Here is a 14,121-nt window from a genome sequence, read left to right as displayed (position 1 = left end):
CATTGACAACGCTATAGCTCTGGCTGGGTTTGCTATATATTTGAGTGTAATAAAAAAAACTCAGAGGCACTGAAATACTAGTCAGGTGGCACACCATAGGGATCACAGAAATGTAGTTAAAATGGTTACGCCACCTGCGTCATTGCACAGGCCATGCGACTTTTAGTGACCCGCCATTTTTTTCATCCCACTTAAAGCCCCGCTCTAATGTTCTTTCGAAATGCCCAGCATATTCCGAGCCCGCAGATCTGGACTGACATCTCAAGTGTTTTGTCTCTTAACCGCCCGCTGATCTGGACTTCACTTCCGCGCCATTTCACTCCATTAAAACCCTGGAAGTCTCTCAGACGGGACCGGTTGCTCATCACCAGTGACAAGGGCCAGATTGAAATGTGCGACCGCGGGCTGGACGCGCGCGCCACCGCGTCCGCGCGCCGAGACGTCCGTTATACATCGCACTCTTTCTGTAGTCGGTGTTCATACGCTGTGCGTGATTTTTGCCGGGAGGAAGGAGGAATGGCGCCGGGGAGACGGGGAACAGGCAGCAGGAGGTTAACCATCCACCCGAGCGACAACTGCTGCCACTGCGCAGCGCGGAACTGTAAAGAGAGCTCAAAGGGTCTGATAATTTATCACAACCATCAAAGCATGAAGCATCGAGAAATCCAGATTACTGTGCTAATGTTTAATGCATCGTGCTGGAACACAGCGATAGGACATCTCTCGGCAACAGAAAGCAAACTTAAAATGCGCCTCACACAATGTATACTTTGGATTAGAAAGGGCGGAGGCAGCGAACGGAGCAGCAATACAATCCCGTTAACTCCCTGATGGCGCAGCTCAAGTAATTAATCCTGGAGCCTGGCATCTGTCTTCCCAAATTGCCAAACTTGCCCCAGTAGTCAGTTTTATTCCTAGGCCAGATAAAAGAGACTGATGAGCATGGCCCTGTTCCGCACCACCAGCAACAAGAGCGCTCCACGCCAAATGAGTATTGAAATTGCATGCATGTGCTAATGTGTTTTGCGACTGCTTTGCTACAGTGCTGTCAGGAAAATAAAATCTGTCTTCCCCGAGAACGCACAAGGCGGCTATTGTGGCACAGTCAAGCTCTGCAAATTCAGAATTCACGCTGCTGCGAAATCTCCAGCAAGACAAATCTCCTCTTTGTAGGCGGTTAAATGGATTCTGCAATTATCCAGGTGTGCCGCGCTACACGTGTCTGGACAGGCAGTGTTCTGCTGTCGTGGGCAATGAAATGTGTCCGGGGTTTAGTGAATTCATTCTCGTCCGACTGTGGCTTCTACCTGCCTTGAAACGCTGGAGTGGATGTTCACAACCTTAGTAATGGCTTCTGAGGATCATGTGCGTCACAGAAAATAAGCATCGCAGAAGCCAATAAAATGGATTTTTAGATAGTGTAGAGGTACACAACATACATGTGCACATTTACACACAGAGAGTGCTTAATGTGTAAAGTTCAGGGGCGCTCTGGAAGGCTAGGGTTGCGGCATACCAAGCTGCCTCCCTAACCTTGATTCCGTCTGATGCATCTTTCTTCCATCACGTACACCTGAAGTCTCTTTATCTCACTCTTGCAGACTCTTTTTCATCTGGTTGCACCCCTTGTTGCTGTTTCCTTCACTTTCTCTACCACCATCTTAACAGGGCCATATGTACCGACACATTTCCCCATAGACACAGAATGGGCAAAACCTTTTGATACATCTGGCCCTGCCTTTCTCTCTTCCTCAATGTGGTCAAAATCTTATGAAGAAAAACAAGTGCAGAGGCCACCCCTTTTAAAGCTTACAGACCCTAGAACATTCAAGCACAGAGCAATCCACCAACAGAACGCATTGAAAGAGAGCAGCAGATTTATCAGCAGTGTGACAACTAAACATCAAGACCAGGGCACAAGTCCTAAAAAAAGAAGTGAGTGGATGCTCCAAGTTAGGTGGTGTCACCGGAAGTGACGTCATGACAGGAAGTGATGTCACAAAAGGTAGTCCCCTCTCATTACAGGGAGCCCTGCTTCACTTGGGGGTCCGCATTAACCCACTGTCGAATGCAGCGTCATTGTTAATAAATCAGTTTATACGGTATAAACTGACTTATTGGAAAGGGGCGACCACTCGGTCCCCCCGAACTTATGGCAGAGTACCTCGATCCCCCCGGGAAGCCATTTTGGGCGGGAGGCGCGTCTCGGCTGGTATGCCCGAAGCGGCGTAGCCGGGGCGCGCTCGTTCCCGCCCTGGAGTGGGCTGGCCTAGACACTGACGCAGCTGGCCACGCCCTCGGGGCAGGCAGGGGCGGGTTTACGCCCGCCCTGAAGACGGATAAAAAGGGATGCAAGACCGGAAGACATCCTCTTGTTCCTGTGCTCTGAAGCTGCACCTCCTCGCTGCACGTGAGCTCGAGACGGAACGAAGAGCCAATTTTGAGCGTTTTAATCTTTCTTTTTGTCTTCTAGATCCTTGGTCGGAAAAATGCCCAAAAAAGGCGCGAAGAGAATGACGACGGATCAGATGGTTCGGGTCCTCATGAAGGAGATGTCCGAACTGAGAAAGCAGGTGGCAAAGCGAGATGGGGAGGGGGGATCGGGGCGTCCATCGGCTGGAGCAACCCCTGGAGGGAGAGCCAAGAGGCCTAGAAGGGGACCAGCCGGGGGAGACGTCCCTGTTCCCTGTACCCCGCTCGAGGCGCCAACCCCGGTACCGGTGGAGGGGAATCCGATTCCCGTCGTTGTCACCCCGACTTCCACTGAGGATATGCCTCCCGAGCTGGCGGCACAGTTAGCAGCGTGGTTGGGCGACAGTAGCGAGGGCGCCACGGCTGCCGAGGCACAAGCGCTGATGAAACAGTTGCGCGAGAAGCGAGATGCAGCCAAGGTGCCTGCGCCGGCGGCAGTGATAGACAAGCCGCAGGCCCCGGTTGCGACCACAGAAGCAGCGTCCAGTACAGGTAAGCGGCCATTGCCGATTGCGAGGGACGAGTCAGCACCCTCACGTAGAGAAAAGTTGGGGCAACATGTTCCTTTGGCAATAAAGGAAAAGATTTGGGCAGGGGAATATGTGAACATTTTCTCCTTGCTTGTCGACCATTATGAGGTGGAGCATGTTAAAGGTCAGAAGGATCTGATGCATCCGAGTGTTTGGCGCGCAAAAATGGCCGCCTTTAAAGTAAATGAGAATATTGGCAATTGGGGCAATGCTTGGGGGATTTTTACGTCGATCTTAGGGGAACGTAGGCCTGAATTGCTTTCTGAGTTACCAATCTATCAGTCACGAATTATGGGGTACTCGACGTCTCACCAGGGTAACCATTGGTTCTGTTATGATAATCTCTTTAGGAAGGCGAAGGAGCATAACAAAAGTTTAACCTGGGACTGTTATGATTCTTTGACATGGGATAAAATGAAAGAGTCAGGGATGTTGAAAATACCGTTGGTGGGGAGCAATGTTGGCGAGTCCTCCCGCCAATATGCGGGGACGCCCTTTCGGTCAGGTACGAGTACCGACGATTACTCGAGATCTGCCAGTAATGCAGGGAAAAAGGGTTTCTGCTTCAATTTCAACAAAGGTAAATGTACTAGGCCACAGGGATCGTGTAAATTCAAGCACGAATGTAGCGGTTGCGGTTCGTCCCATCCTGAGTCCTCGTGCAGAGCCAGAACGGGCGAGAATGGGGGTAGGGGAGGCGCCAAACAGGTCTAACATAGTCCGAGGGGCGCCTTTACCAACCCCGATTGATACCTTGGCGATGATCCCTTGGCTCAGTGAATACCCAGATCGTACTTCTGCTGGATTGCTGCGAAAAGGTTTTTCATATGGTTTCCGCATTCCGGTGGGGGACTTTCAGGGTGTTGGGATATGCAAAAATCAACTTTCCGTCTTGCAGCATGCGACTGTAGTACAGGAGAAGATCCGGAAAGAGGTTATCCGAGGTCGTGTCGCCGGCCCGTTTACGGCACCCCCGGTACAGTATTTTGTTTGTTCTCCTTTAGGGGTGGTCCCCAAGAAGGACCCGGGTGAGTTTCGATTGATTCATAATCTGTCAGCTCCACGTGGTCTTTCTGTGAACGATGCAATAGACCCAGAAGTGTGTTCGGTGCGGTACGCATCCTTTGATGAGGCCGTAGCCATTTTGAATCGCCTGGGGCCCGGGGCGCTGATGGCGAAGTCAGATATCGAGTCAGCGTTCCGGTTGCTCCCGGTACACCCGGACGATCAGCGTCTCCTAGGATTTAATTTTCAGGGTTGTTTTTACATGGATAAGTGTATGCCGATGGGGTGCTCTATATCTTGTGCCTATTTCGAGAAATTCAGTAGTTTTCTGCAATGGGTCTTCACAAAGAAGACGGGTTTCCAACATGTAATGCATTACCTGGATGATTTTCTGTTCCTTGGGGCAGCCAGGGATCTTGAATGTGGCCGGGCCTTGGCCGAATTTTGTTTATTAATGAAACAGTTTGGTGTGCCATTGGCACCTGGTAAGACGGTGGGTCCTGCGACTCGCCTCGAGTTTCTGGGGATCGAATTAGACTCCAGAGAAGGTTGTTTTCGTTTGCCAGCTGACAAAGTGTTAAAGTTCAGGGCAACCCTGCAAGATTGTCTAAATGGGTCAAAAATTACGCTGCATCAGTTACAGCAGTTGGTGGGACAGTTGAATTTTGCCCTGAGAGTTATACCAATGGCCCGCCCCTTTTCTCGTTCAATTGCACAAGCTATGGTTGGCCTAAGGGAGGGCCACCACCGCACGAGACTATCGGCTGAGGTCCGCCAGGATGTGCGTATTTGGTTAGCATTTCTGGCGGACTTTAATGGTCGTGTCATATGGAACAAACCAGCTGTATCCTCTGAAGAGCTGGGGCTATGGACAGATTCTGCAGGTAGCATAGGTTTTGGTGCCATCTTCGGCAAAAAATGGTCAGCACAAAGGTGGCCGACGTGGTGGCACGACAATGGTCTGACAAGTAATATTGCTTTCTTGGAACTTTTTCCCATTTTGGTGGCCTTGAGAACCTGGCCAGAAGGGTTCAAGGATCACTCTGTGATATTTTGGTCCGACAATATGACTGTGGTTGAGTGCATCAATAGTCAGGCAGCACGATGTAAGCTGATTTTAAGACTACTCAAAGAGATTGTTTTGTTGTGCATGCAACTGAATGTGCTGTTCAGAGCAAAACATGTCCCAGGGGTACGGAATAAGGCGGCTGACGCACTATCTCGTTTTCATATGCAGGCTTTCTCGGGCTTCCTTCCCTCAGCGGACCCAGAGCCGGCACCCTTCCCCGAAGCTCTCTGGTCTCTCGGTGCCCCGAACTTCGTCACCTCGTGGGAGAGAGTCTAGCACCACGGACGAGGAAGGCATATGAAGGGGCGTTTAGGTCCTATTTAGCCTTCTTGGGGACTGATAGAGAGGAGCTTTGGGGACATGAGGAATGGGTGGTGAATTTCATGATGTCCTTACGTAGGGCTGGGAAATCTGTGGCTACGGCTCAGAGGCATCGTGCTGCTATTTCCTTTGTTGCCAGGGCTCATAGTATCCAGGACCCGACAGCGTCATTCGTTGTACAGAAGGCGCTGCGTGGGTGGCAACGCCTTGAGGGTCGCAGAGTAGATGAGAGGCGCCCGATAGGTTTGGATAGGTTGGCCCAGTTGTTGGCTACACTCCCTGCCACATGTTCATCTCCGTTTGAGGCGGTGTTGTTCCGAGCCGCTTTTACGCTAGCATTTCACGGGGCGATGCGAGTAAGCGAACTGGTGGCAAGGAACAAACAGGATGTGGCGGGGGGTTTGTGCCAAGAACACGTTCAGATCAGAGGAGAGGCAATGACGGTCTCCTTTGTCAAGTCCAAGACCGATCGAGATGGGAGGGGTGACTGCATAATCATACGCAGGATTCCCGGGTCCTCCATATGCCCGGTAAAGTGTTTAGAAGATTACCTAGCACGAAGGGTGGCAGTATGGGGGGGGACCTTGTTGAGACACGCGGACGCCACCCCACTGACGAGGTTTCAGTTTCAGCGGGTGCTTGCGATGTCAGTTGCCGCTGCGGGCTTGAACCCGGGCGAGTTTGGGACCCATTCCTTTCGGATAGGGGCTGCTACAGAAGCTACAGCCAGGGGTCTTAATGTTGAACAAGTGAAACTAGTGGGGCGTTGGTCCTCCAATTGTTATAAGAGGTATGTGCGGTTACACATGTTGTAAAGTTGTGATGATGTACTCACGCCTCTTGTTTTTGTTTGGTTTTCAGTTACGCAAGCCTACGAGGCGGGGCGGACTTTGCAGTCGACCCAACACCGGGCCAGCGGTCGGACATCACCGGCTGTGAAAAAGGAGGTGTGGGTCGTGGGCCACTCATACGTGAGGCGTGCCGCGGACGTATTCAAAGCAGGTGACATGATTCACGTAGCTGGGGAATACGGGTACAGGGTGTCCTTCTACGGAAGAGGCGGTCTCTGTATTGACCAGTTTCAAGCATATTTTGAAGATTTGTTAGGGCGGACGAGGTCACCGCCGTCTATAGTCATAGTGCATCTAGGGGGCAACGATTTGGTCAACACCGGTAGACGACTTCTCCTGGAGGCAATGCTTTCCACTGTAAGTTGGTTGGCGAGGAGAGTTCCGGGGTGCACAATTGCGTGGTCCCATATTATCCCACGAAAGGTGTGGCGGGGGGCTATTTCTATTCCTGCTTTGAATCACTCTGTTAGGAAGCTTAATAACAAAGTGGGTAGGTTGTTCCGTTCCGGGACATTGCATTCTATTTCGCACGGGTGTATTAATGATGACAGTGTGTATTCGGGGGATGGTGTGCATTTGTCTCGGGTGGGGAGTGAGTTACTCATAAGAGACTTCTTAGCATGGTTAAAAACGTTGAAACATGACCTTTAGGTAGGATTTTTGTGGGGGGTCCGGATAGCCGGTCAACTATCCGGACCTGTGGCGGTAAGGTCATGATCGGTGAGCAGTAATTGGAAGATCCCTATGAGTGGGCGTCACCCAACACGGATGGGAGCGCTCGGGAGAGGTGGCCATTGGCCCCTCAACGGGGAGGCGGTCCTGTCTAAGGAGAGGCCGCCGGAAGGAAAGGAAAGGCGGTCAAGGCCCCTTCCTGTGTAGGAGGGGTTACAGCCCCCTCTTGGGGAATTTCCCGGGGCCAGTGACGTCTGCGACGGCAGATGTGGTAAGTTGTGTGGGGTTTGGGGGGAGGTCTACGCTACCTTCTAGATACTCACACGAGTCCTCGAACGACCTTTAAGTGGCGTCGAGTTTATTGGGGCCCCCGACAAGTCAAAGGGAAATTGGTAGTTGCACGTGGGGTACGCCTCAGTGCTGTCGCCCCTCCCAAGTGGGGGGGGGGTATTTCTGGTTAGGGATCTTGACACCGGTTACGACCTTGCCGTTGGCCCTTAAACGTTAGGATGTACAATTTCATTATTTCAAGAAAGTGTTTTGCAGGTTGGTAGTTCGGCTAGGAGAACCTCTGTATTAGAGAATCTGTTAAGGTTAGCCAAACATCGCAATGTGGTTATGAAATTGTACATTAATATGAACTGTTTAACGTTTAATTTTTGTTTTAATAAATACGGCCGGGGAGGGTCACTCCCTCCCTCTTCCAAAAACTTCAAGAACTGTTTCCGGTTTCCCTCCTTTTGGGGATTGTGTTGAGAGGGGGTGGCGGGTATCTCAGCCATATGGAAAGGGGCGACCACTCGGTCCCCCCGAACTTATGGCAGAGTACCTCGATCCCCCCGGGAAGCCATTTTGGGCGGGAGGCGCGTCTCGGCTGGTATGCCCGAAGCGGCGTAGCCGGGGCGCGCTCGTTCCCGCCCTGGAGTGGGCTGGCCTAGACACTGACGCAGCTGGCCACGCCCTCGGGGCAGGCAGGGGCGGGTTTACGCCCGCCCTGAAGACGGATAAAAAGGGATGCAAGACCGGAAGACATCCTCTTGTTCCTGTGCTCTGAAGCTGCACCTCCTCGCTGCACGTGAGCTCGAGACGGAACGAAGAGCCAATTTTGACCCACCCACCAGCCCCTGAGGACAGCTAGTTGTTTTAAGATGGTTCGATAGTTCTAATTTTTTCGTTTACAGGTTATAGGTATTATCATGTTGATATTGAGGTGTAACAAAGTTTGCGGTTTCTATGTATGTTCTGTGATTAAAGATATTCGGTTTTTGTCCGTGGGTATTATCATGCTGATATTGAGTGTGTAATAAAGTTGGACGATTTTTTGTATGTTCTGTGATTAAAAGATAGTCTGTTTGTGTCCGTTATAAGCATGCTTATCCGGGTCATATTAGCCAATGGATTGTTAGTTTAGGTAGCATTGTCGTATTTATTTGGTAGGCGGTAAGGTCATGATCGGTGAGCAGTAATTGGAAGATCCCTATGAGTGGGCGTCACCCAACACGGATGGGAGCGCTCGGGAGAGGTGGCCATTGGCCCCTCAACGGGGAGGCGGTCCTGTCTAAGGAGAGGCCGCCGGAAGGAAAGGAAAGGCGGTCAAGGCCCCTTCCTGTGTAGGAGGGGTTACAGCCCCCTCTTGGGGAATTTCCCGGGGCCAGTGACGTCTGCGACGGCAGATGTGGTAAGTTGTGTGGGGTTTGGGGGGAGGTCTACGCTACCTTCTAGATACTCACACGAGTCCTCGAACGACCTTTAAGTGGCGTCGAGTTTATTGGGGCCCCCGACAAGTCAAAGGGAAATTGGTAGTTGCACGTGGGGTACGCCTCAGTGCTGTCGCCCCTCCCAAGTGGGGGGGGGGTATTTCTGGTTAGGGATCTTGACACCGGTTACGACCTTGCCGTTGGCCCTTAAACGTTAGGATGTACAATTTCATTATTTCAAGAAAGTGTTTTGCAGGTTGGTAGTTCGGCTAGGAGAACCTCTGTATTAGAGAATCTGTTAAGGTTAGCCAAACATCGCAATGTGGTTATGAAATTGTACATTAATATGAACTGTTTAACGTTTAATTTTTGTTTTAATAAATACGGCCGGGGAGGGTCACTCCCTCCCTCTTCCAAAAACTTCAAGAACTGTTTCCGGTTTCCCTCCTTTTGGGGATTGTGTTGAGAGGGGGTGGCGGGTATCTCAGCCATATAACATTTACGCTATAATGTATTACAGGTGTCTCTTAAAGATTACTTTTAGGTAAAGATTTAAAAATGTATTTCGAAAAGAGCAAATAACCAAATGCAAGCTAATCTTTAAAGGTAAAACAAAGGTACAATAAATTGAAGTATGCATCTAAATATTATCCCAACCTCACTTGCATTCAAACACTACGCATGTTAACTTCGTCAATTTTTACCCTTATTTCCTAGGTGCATTTAGCTTCTTACCTCATTCATATTTAGAGCTGCGCTGCACATGTTTTTGGGAACATGCACATTACATTCATCAGCTGTGTGACTTCACGTGCACACTAAACAGGTACAGTGAGGGTGCCAGAAATGCTAACGGCTGTCTTGGGATATGTGAATGTATTAAATTACATCTAAGGGCCCTGTATGAGAGTGTCTTCTTAACAGAACACCTCGAGTGTCCTATTCCTTGCTGCAAACCACCCCGATACTTTTGTGGCCTCTTTTGTCGACCTCTGTTGCATAGCAGTGGCTGACAGATCAGGTGTCAACGCGCTCCTGCCCAGGTTCATCATAACAAAGGTTACAAGGCAATGGGGGCAGGTTCAAAGGGCAAAGCAGAATTTTGAAAGGTAGCGCATTTGCGCGCTACACAACATTGACAGCAAGTCATGTACTTGGGAGATCCATGGGGCGACGAGTAACGCCATAATTTAAAGTCCTACAAAAGGGTGTGGTAATGGACAGAGCATCTGAACCAATCAAGCCGCCATAAGTGTGGCAGGGTATGCTCAGACGTGAGTCCCTTGCTCACTTTGCCACTGGATTCAAGCAAGCCGGCCTGAAGACGGCTGGAATGCCAGAAACCGGTCCTCGGAAGCTTGTTTCCGGTCCAGGGAAGACATGGCTTGGCAGTTCGGGCTGGACTGTTCCCATGAGGCACAGGGTCAGACTGATTTGCATATAGCCATGTCTGAACTGGGGTGGCAGAGTGGGCTAAAGAACGGTGATGGATTAAACCGAGATCTTTTGACTGGGTGTGAGTGTTTGATTGATTAAGATGCTCCGTCCATCACCAACCCCTTTTGTACCATAATTTAAAGTCCAGCGTTTGGGTAGGGGGGATGGTGTCCACCCGGTAAAATAAGTGGGGATACCGTGACTCGAGCCCTGTTAAAGACACTCATATCAACAGAACCAAATCTACACCAGCACCTCTGAACGCATACTCTCAGACCTAATGCTACACATGCATACCGATCCGATCAAAACACAGAGGTACGCACACAAATAACACACATAATACAGTGTAAGAAAAAAACAGGCACACATCAACAAACAGAGGGATGCATAGATACAGGGATGAACGGACAAACAGGCACCCATGGACAACATACAAATCCATTATCAGCTAACAATATGCTGACCAAAAAAACTCTCAGACAAGCAAACACACCAAAAGATATCCAAGTTTTATCCCCGCAGTCTGACAAAGATATAGGCTCTGTGCACAAGAACGGAAAGATACACCAGCTGGCGATTACAATCATATTAACAATAAAGCAAGTAGGCCAACAGACTTAATGGATGCAGTTTAACAGATTTGCAAATACCGGTGTAAACAGAGCAATTGGCGTACACTCATTCGTATAGGACAGAAGATACCTAGGTGCAGAAAACCATACTCACACACCTGCAATAGTAATGGACACTCTCCAAAAAACCTAGATAAACTTGTGTACAAACACTACAGAAGCAGGTAACTTTCCTGACAATACACAGAAAAAGAAAGAATCACAAAGGGAGACAACACATATAAGAAAGAAATGGGCGTTTGGGTGAAAGGATGGACAGAGTGATAAAGCTGATGGCCTGCACCTAGCTGAAGCCTTCACTTTCTTTACTGTTAGATAGAGGATGCCTAAAATTGCAACCTCCTGATCATGCATAGGCTGCGAACAAGTGCTAGGACAGTTCGAGGACTGAGGATTTCATTGGCCTTACGCCCCCTAATTAAATCCTAGCACCATAGAGGAATTAGCGCCGCAGGGAAGGGGTTAAGACAATAAATGGAACACACACTGACGATAACAAAATCCAATTACTGGTCATTACTTCCTTACCTCATTGACAGCTAGCTTTAATCAGTAATGGAAGAAAGCAGGATCTAGGGCCCCTACCTCTTCCCTCATTGTCCGAGGGCTGGCAGGCAGCCTTGGTGACCGATACCGAAGCTGGATAAGGCTTCATCACGGGCTGAACACGGCCTGAATACCGCTAAATGAAAACTTTCAGCTATGAACCTCACAGTCAATCAATTCGCTGACGGCAACCGGACATACCGACTGGTGCCGTAACCTTTCAAATAATAAACCACCCGATAAGGACCGGGTTGGAACTATCACCGGTTCCCCGACCACGCGCCTCGATCAATAAGATCAGCCCTGAAGAGTCACAGCCACATGCTGTGATGAAACACGTGTAGGCTTAAGTGACAAGCACAGTGATTCCCAAGGGGTGAACACTTTTGATAATAAAACTTTTTGAAAAACTCACGTTTGGTTGATCTATCCCAAAGGAATGAATATTTGAACATACGAACAATATTTAAATACGTATAGTATGCTCTGGATCCTTGCCCAATCAGAATAAGATAGAGGTTTGTGTACCTCTTTTCTTCACAGAGGTTAAGGTTTTCCTCTGTCCAAGAAGCACCTACTTTGATACCACGATAACCAAATACTTTACCGTGATAAGTTGAGCGCCAAAAATTTCTGAACACTTAAAAAACCTATTCTTAGATTATTCAAAAGCCTGCCACCCTTCCCCCCTTTCTTCAGTTTTTATATGTGAGGTCTTGACCCAAATGTATTGGAGTGCTTTACATGAGCACCAGTTAAATCACACAGGGGTGCATTCATTTTTAAGTCTCCACTAGACAGTGCATGCACTATCTCTTTGAGACATGTTGTATATACTTTGTAGGCTTCAGCCCACCTATAGGCTTCCCATTTGCTGGCTCCATCGTTGCTCTCCTAATCTTTCTCCCCATTTGTCCAAGGCATGCGTCATGCCTGTACCTGTGTTCAACCCTCCCCGAGAGCAGGGACCAATTACTACCATCCATGCACTCCTCCTATCTAATGACAATTTGTGGAACTTCTTATTTCTTTGTTTAAAGCCCACCTCCAGAGCAGTCATGTTTTCACTTGCTCCGCGTGCTGTATCGTTTAAACAGACCACCTAAGCAGCCACACTGCCACTGTCCACATCACCACTACCTTTAAGACCAATTCCAAAAGCACAGGGATAACGCCAACGGAGGCTGTGTGTTGGTTCTATGTTCACCACCCCATTCTCAGACAAGCAGATCACTTCTTACCTCCCTCACTGGCCGCCCAACAGAGAAGCAGCATCAGTCTTCCAGGAGCTGCCATATCCAAGAGCAGGGAAGGCTGTATTGGAGGTTCGACCCCACCCCTCTTGATATGCTTCCTTCTTTCCGCTTTGTTCGCTGAGCGTCGGGTATGGTCGGGGCACAAACACTGAGCGGCAGCCACTTTACCGCTCCCAGTGCTACTCTACACTCCTACCCCTGCCTGACATCATCAACCTGACATATTCCCCCAGCTTCAAAGTTTCAGGAAAAGCACCCTATGAACTGCCTATATGTAAAACCAGCGGCCACATTAGGGCAGGCAACGTGCTAAGAGCGCATATTTTAAGTGACACTGGCATTAATTCTGCTTGCAGTCATTTACAATTTTGACCAGTCATTGTTGCGGTTTAGGGGATTATTTAGCACCAAATGCCATTTGTTTTTTTCTAGTCACATCCGCTGCATACTGCTTTTAGTGGCGGAAGCGATAGGGAGAGAAGTGACCAGGCAACCAATGACAAATGAGCTTTCAATGATCTAGGCCCTTTGTTGATTGCACATATGAAGGAGAAACCATTTCTCCAATCCTGTACAAGTGCTACTGTCCTTCCAAAACAACATCAGTAAAACCAAAAAGCATTTGCAATGCAAAAGGTCTCGCATTTACATGAGTTTGAGCTATTGGCATTGTAAATGACAATGCCTTTTATTTATATTTTGGTTTTTAGAACCTAAGTCTAAGGCATTGTCATTTACAATGCCAATAGGTTATACTCTTGCTCTACTCTTGCTAATGCAAGACCTATTGTGCTGAACTACAGTACGCGGGGTGGGGAGAAATAAATCAATGCTGCTTTAGATGCACTCTGGTGTTGGAAACGGATGGTACTACAAACTCTTTTTCCGGGCTGAGTCGCTGTCTGGTGAAGCAATGGAGAGAGGGAGTAATAAAAGCATCACCTCTCTGGAAAAGAGTAAAGTGGAGCACGATACGAGAGACAGAAGCACACAAGCGAGCAACAGAGGTCGGGTGGGGGCAGGTATTTAGCAGGGTGAGAGCCACACAAGCCACGAGAAAGAACAAGGCTTGGTTGGCATGAGGGAGGAAGGCCAAGAGGAAGGAAGGCCAAGAGGAAGGATTATCGAGGTAAAACTGAAGGAGAGAAGGGGGCAGTAGTACTGGGAGGAGGGAATGGTAAAGCAGTACAGAGAAGAATCAAATGAGATGCAGTATTGAGAGGAGGGAATAGGGTAGAATGACTGCAAAGATGGAATGGGGCAGTAGCCCTCAAGGAGGGAATAGGGTAGAATGACTAGGAGGAGGTAATGGGGCAGTAGCACCGGAAGGAGGGAATAGGGCAGAATGTGGGAGAAACGAACGACTGGGAGGTTGGGAGGAAGGAATGGGACAGTAGTACCGGGAGGAGGGAATAGGACAGAATGACTAAGGGGAAGGAATGGGACAGTGGAACCGGGGAAGGGAATAGGGCAGAATGTGGGAGAAAGGAACGGGGCAGTAGCTTTGGGAGGAGGAATGGGGCAGTAGTACTGACTTGAGACATAGAGCAAATGTTTCCTCCTATACATTGTCTTATTGGAAGACATGGGATTTGAGTACAGTGATATATATGTATGTTTGGCCATGGGG

The sequence above is a fragment of the Lissotriton vulgaris genome, chromosome 8 (assembly GCF_964263255.1).
Source record: "Lissotriton vulgaris chromosome 8, aLisVul1.2, whole genome shotgun sequence".
Lineage (NCBI taxonomy): Eukaryota > Metazoa > Chordata > Amphibia > Caudata > Salamandridae > Lissotriton > Lissotriton vulgaris.
Note: the sequence above shows the minus strand (reverse complement) of the source record.